Here is a 5,891-nt window from a genome sequence, read left to right as displayed (position 1 = left end):
TATTAGAATTACTCAGATGGTCAATGTTTTACTTAGGTCAACAATATCTTCAGAAACTACCATTGATATGAAACATTGGTTTTATTTCTCTCTGCAAATGGTTCCTGCTCTGCACTTAGAGAATCTGCTCTTCTTACATTGTTTATGTATATTTTTGTTTCTATGAGTGTAATTATTAACTAACTGTAATTCAAGTCTGACTAATTGCACACACCCAGTGAAGGGGAACAGTCGACAGTGGGGAGGGGGTTGGAGGGGGCTGGGCAAAGGTCAATATTTCATGGTCAATCAGCCTGAAGAACAAAGGGCCAGCCTGAAGACCTTGGCACCTATAATTACCAAACATGTCCCAAGTGAACAGGACTCCTCATCGAAAATGCCTTCAATTTGCCTGAAGTAGGATTTCAATGGAATTAAATACATTAAAACAGAATTGTTTCAATTCTGTAGTTCTACAATAGTGTGAGATAACACAACAGTTGAAAACTTTTCAAATCTCTTCTGAAGGCTGCTTATCAAAGGCTATTCCAACCATTTCCCAAGCATTGCATATTTATGTTTACGCTGTGTTAATATTTTAACTTTTTTTAATATTTGTACTTGGCTACAAATAAATATATCAGTTATTTTAGCCAATAAAATTGTGACAGCTGTCAATGTATACCTTCCTGAATGGAGTAATTTTAATATGAGAACATTCATAATCCAGAGATTATTTTACACCAAATACCATAACATCTCACCTTCTGGTCAAGCAACTATTTGAAGAACAGGTTATAAAGTAAAATACAGTTTGTAATTTATGGGCAAAATCTTTACATTGGAGGTACTATGAAATCATTGAGAACACATCAGTAAAGACAGAACTACTATGCATAAAAGGTTCAAAACTGTCATTGTCTACAATCATGAAGTGGATATGAAGTGAAATAAGTGAATAGGTCAACATAGCAAATGCATGGAAATGATTTTGAGGGAATATCTTTTTCAACTAAATAACATTTAAGAAGAAAGCAGTACAAACAACTTACAGCAAAATCTTACCAAATAAGCTCCACATCTTAAATTCCTCCAGATTAAATATTTTCAAATTGCACTTATCACACACGTTACATTAAAAAGTCAAAATCATTCATTCTTTAATTTCCTGTCCTTTTCATAATTTTTCTGAAGAAAAATGAGTGATATCCAATAAATGCAGCAAAAGCTTAATCAGAATATATTTCCACTCTAAGAATATTTCAGAAGGCTTAGATGTGGATTGTGTCTCTTCTTCTATGATTCAAAAAGAGAGTAAATGTTGGTATCAGTCTAGAATTTTAATCACCATTTCAAAGAAAATAACATTGCAAGATTTGGAACTTCTTGCAAAGAATGATACATTTCTAATATTTTATCACTGGATCTTTTAAAGAGCTGCTTTGTTTGATTGGTTTTGAATTTTTTTACGTATTGGTGCAACAGGCACATGCTTCATTTTCACTGTTTTCCTGCCACCAACCAAGATAATAAATTCAGTTTATTGATGACAAACCATCTGCATAGTCAGCATACACAGCAATCCTGTTTCACAAACTGCATGAATATATTTTAACATTAAAATATATTTTTTTAAGTTGTAATTATGTGTAAGGATTGTCTTTTAAAAATAATTCAATCACCAAAAAGGTGTCAGAACTAGGGAAAGGAAATGTTGCAGATTGCATGCTATAAATGTATTTTTACTTAGACATAAATCCGCCAGTCAATCAGGCAAGTTGGTTTCAGCAGACAACAATAACTAATTAAATGCACTATGCCAGATTATTTAGTTTAACACAGCAGTCACAACTATTATTTTCTACATGAAGCACTTGTTGACATTGTGATAAATAGTCAAACCTGATCTGATCAGTTTGCAAAATTGAAGCACACATTGAATCAACCGAGCTGTATTGTGATAAAAGCAAAGAGGAAAATGATGATAGGAGAGTGACAAGTAATTCATGTAGGGCAGAGTTCTAATGCAGCACAACCATGTTCATCTTATACTGAATTTAGAGGTAACTATCAACATGAGAGACCTGAGGAGTTTCATTGGGTTGTGCAATTACTTCTGGAAGATCATAGGGGAGTGTACTGAAACTACTTAAAACTTCAGTAAGTTAAAGCAAAAAAAAGTAAATTCTGCAAGCGAATCAGGAAAAGACAGTACAAATTTGTGAATGTTTTGGGTTCTGATGAAAGATCCCATGTACAATTCATTGCCTGACGTCTGCTTTTTTGCAGCTGCTACCTGACCTGTTGAGTACCTCTAAAAACGTTTATATGTGTACCAAATTTCTGGTATTCAGTATTTATTTTATTTTTGATGATAGAGTCGGCTGCACTTTGATGTTAAAGTAGTGAAAAGAGCAATTCATGAAAAGCAAAAGAAACGTTGTTTAGCAAATCATGACACTATTAAAGAAACCTATGTTGAGACACAAATAAAGTTGACATAATTTTATTGTAAAACTTGAGCAAAACCTAGTTGATATGGAAACATCTTAAAGTAAGCAAAAATATACCTGGATTCTGTTTGTTTTCTGGATTTTTAAAAATTAAATTCCATAAACAAGGTTTCAATGGGATGCGATTTCCAGATGAACTGGTTTCTGATAATACAGCTCAAATTGTAATATTTACATAATAGTTCTTAAATCAGCTCTTGTCTATGGAAAGTTCAAGGACATGAGACCAGCATAAGGATGAGCATTAAAAAAGGTGAAATAATTTTGACAAGATTGATTATCCCAGGAGTATTAAATATCAATGGAGGAATGTCAAAGGTCACTCAAGCTCTCAGGTTAGATGAAGAAAGAAACTATGTTGCTTAAGAAATTATTAAAATTGTTCACTTAAGACAAACTAAATCAGATTTGAGGTTGAACATATCTGAAGATGAGGGTGACAGAAAGCCATAATACATCTTAGACATGGTACATCACTTGTATCATAAAACAAGATGTTCCTTGTGTGGAATTTTGTTGAAATGCTGAAAGACAACAGAATTGTAGGTAAAGCACACGTCCAGAGTCAAAATCCTGTTTTCCGCCTTGTTACTGCAGAGATCCTAGAATTCAATTAGAAATGAAAAATAATGTCACAATTAAGAGACATGTTTGAGGTACAAAATCTGATTTTAGTTTATACTCAAAAAGGATGGGAAAGTTGAGAATGCAAATAAGTCAGTTTCTTGTGCCTTTTAGTGGTACTGTTACACCACTTCCAACATGAGCAGAGCAAATGTACAGCCCAGTGACATTACCTAAATTTCAAAGTGAACTGTGTATTGGACCTACATGTTCCTAGACATTAAGACCACATTCAAAGGGCCACTTTAAAGAACAGCAATTTGACATTTGGTCAGTCATCCAGATGGCTGGGACAGACCAGCAACCAAATCTGCAAAAGGGAATAAATCTTCATGTCATCAAGAACCTTCTCCTCAAATGGATGGAATGTTTGCTGGCATCTAAAACTTCTTCAGAGGTTACAGTCATCCTTCAGATTAATCTTATGTCCAGGAGATGGGAGGAACCCCTTCCTACAGCATCAGATTTGGGTTTCGAGCTTTACAATGGAACGGAGACAAAAACTTTGGGAAGTCTTCAAGGTAAAACTAAAACTTCATGATGTATACCACTATCAATGCTTTGGACAGGTAGAATATGTTAATCATACAGCAATCAACTATCTTAAAAAAATACATTCTCTTATGGTAAGAACTAAGATGTTAGTTATTTTTGATATGAATTAGATCAACTTTGACAGGGCACACTCTGAGGTTTTATCACAAATTATTTTCTGTCCACAAATTTAAAATTCTCAACCCCAGTTTCAATCTCTCATGGTCTTGAACACTCCCTCTCTGTAACAGCTCCAACATTAACCAGCAGCCCAGGCATTGCCTGAACCTTGTGCATTGCTCACATTTGCCCCATCATTTTCAGCCATGTCTTAACCACTTCACACTTTTGTTTTTGAAAATTCCTGACTAAATCTCTCCAGATCACTCCCCTTCTTTAAACTCTTTGCTCAAAGCCAGATGTTTAGTTAGTCCTGCCAATTTCCCCTCCTTGTATTGGCATTCTCTGACACGTCCCCAACTTCTCTGACACAGTTCTGTGGAACAGCTCAGGACACTTTTTTGTCAAAGATGTTGAATAACTGCAAGCTGTTGGGATTGATGCAGAGAATTTTCCTCCGTTACAATTGTATAATCCCTGGACACACCTGAGCATATTCTTGAAGTCATGATGAAAACTCCATGTGAAGTTAGATTAAAAAAACAAACAATATGAGGACTTGAGATTCCACTGTGACTTGCAGCATTCAAACCAATCCAATTTCACCCTGAAAGCAAGTATCACCTCCAAGATTTTAATTCACAAAATAATGCAGTTATGAAGTTCTTACCAATTTGGGAAGGTCTGGTTATTTGTTGCCATTGGCTAATCATCTTCCTATCGGGCAGGAAAGAAAAAGTGATACAAGCAGATTCCTATTAGTCAGTTAAAACACCATGAACCCAAAGTCAGTCAGTTTTTAAAGAAACAAAATAGTTAGTGACATACATAATTTGTCTCTTTTATTGATGGGTCAACTTAAGATGCCATCAGTCTAATTTACCAAAATGAGTGAATACATCGGAGAATATAATACTCCATCTGGATTTCCACTGTAGGAAATAGTGGTTCCACGGATTATTGAGTCAGTGTTCAAGTGAAGCCACGTTATACTCAGACCCCAGTCATCATTCAGTAAGATCTGGGAAAAGATACTGAGACATTCCCACCGGAAATTCAACAGTACCTTCAGGATTCCTTTAAACAGATGCTGCAATTAAACTGACATCCTCCAGGATGTTGATCCTGGTAAGTAAAAAGCATTTGTGTTGTTAAGCTGTATGTTTTTGGTGGGAGTAAAACAAAGTGGTAACCATTCTCAGGTTTAATATAAGGCCCATTCATCAGAGAAAATATTTCCATTCTTTCATTCTTGACATGAAGTGAAATACCAGTTACTAACACCTTACAGTGCCTAGAGAGGTGATAATATTGCTGGTTAGGCCCATGTAGGCAGATAGGGCACGGTGACCACCAGAGACTTCAAGACTGCTCGGTAGTTCGTGCAAGTGTCCCCTAAATCCCAATGGAGAATTGGTTTTCCATTCCAGATAGTAGTGAACAGAATGGTTCCACAGAAATGCAGCAAGCAGCAGAAACATGGCACCACTGGTGGGGCCAGCCACACAGGAAGGAAGGATGTTGAATGGAAGGACACTCATGGTAAGGGATTCATTAGTTATGGGAACAAACAGGCATTTCTGTGGCTTTCACCATGACTCCAGAATGGTATGTTATCTCCCTGGTGCCAGGATCAAGGATGTCGCATTGCTGCAGGACATTGCTTCTGGGGAAGGTGATCTGCCTGAGTCTGTAGCCCATATTAGTATCAATGATACATGCAGAGAACTGTAGTTCTGCAATTAGGGAACTCAGTGAAAAATTGCCAGAGGACCTTTAAAGAAGTAACCTCTAGAAGGCATCCAAAAGGGATGCCTTCTGGGGAAGGTGGGACCTGTACAAGAAGGATGGGTTGCATCTGAACTGGAAGGGGACCAATTTCCTGGGTGGAAGGCCTGCCCGAGTAGTTCGAGAGGGTTTAAACTAGTATGGCAGGGGGATGGGAACCTGAGCTGTATACCAGAGGTGAGAGTTGATGCAGATGAGGCAATAGCAAGAGGTAGACCAGCTAGTGGGAAGGATTTTCCTGGGAAGGAACCAAGGGATCAGTTAAAGTGTGTTTGCTTTAACGCAAGGAGTATCAGAAATAAAAGTGATGAGCTTAGAGCATAGATCAGTACC

General features: G+C 36.8%; 1 long non-coding RNA gene across 1 annotated transcript; it reads right to left on the bottom strand.

Moving 5' to 3' along the window:
- Positions 1 to 653: 653 nt before the first annotated feature.
- On the bottom strand, positions 654 to 4,489 carry LOC140480528 (uncharacterized). Its single transcript, XR_011961335.1, has 2 exons — positions 4,441 to 4,489; positions 654 to 3,094 (listed from the first exon to the last, which is right to left on the bottom strand). It is a non-coding gene; the product is annotated as an uncharacterized lncRNA (long non-coding RNA).
- Positions 4,490 to 5,891: the final 1,402 nt, after the last annotated feature.

The sequence above is a fragment of the Chiloscyllium punctatum genome, chromosome 8, assembly GCF_047496795.1.
Source record: "Chiloscyllium punctatum isolate Juve2018m chromosome 8, sChiPun1.3, whole genome shotgun sequence".
NCBI lineage: Eukaryota > Metazoa > Chordata > Chondrichthyes > Orectolobiformes > Hemiscylliidae > Chiloscyllium > Chiloscyllium punctatum.
The sequence above is the reverse complement of the archived record's forward strand: the minus strand, read 5'-3'. Positions and strand labels throughout refer to the sequence as shown.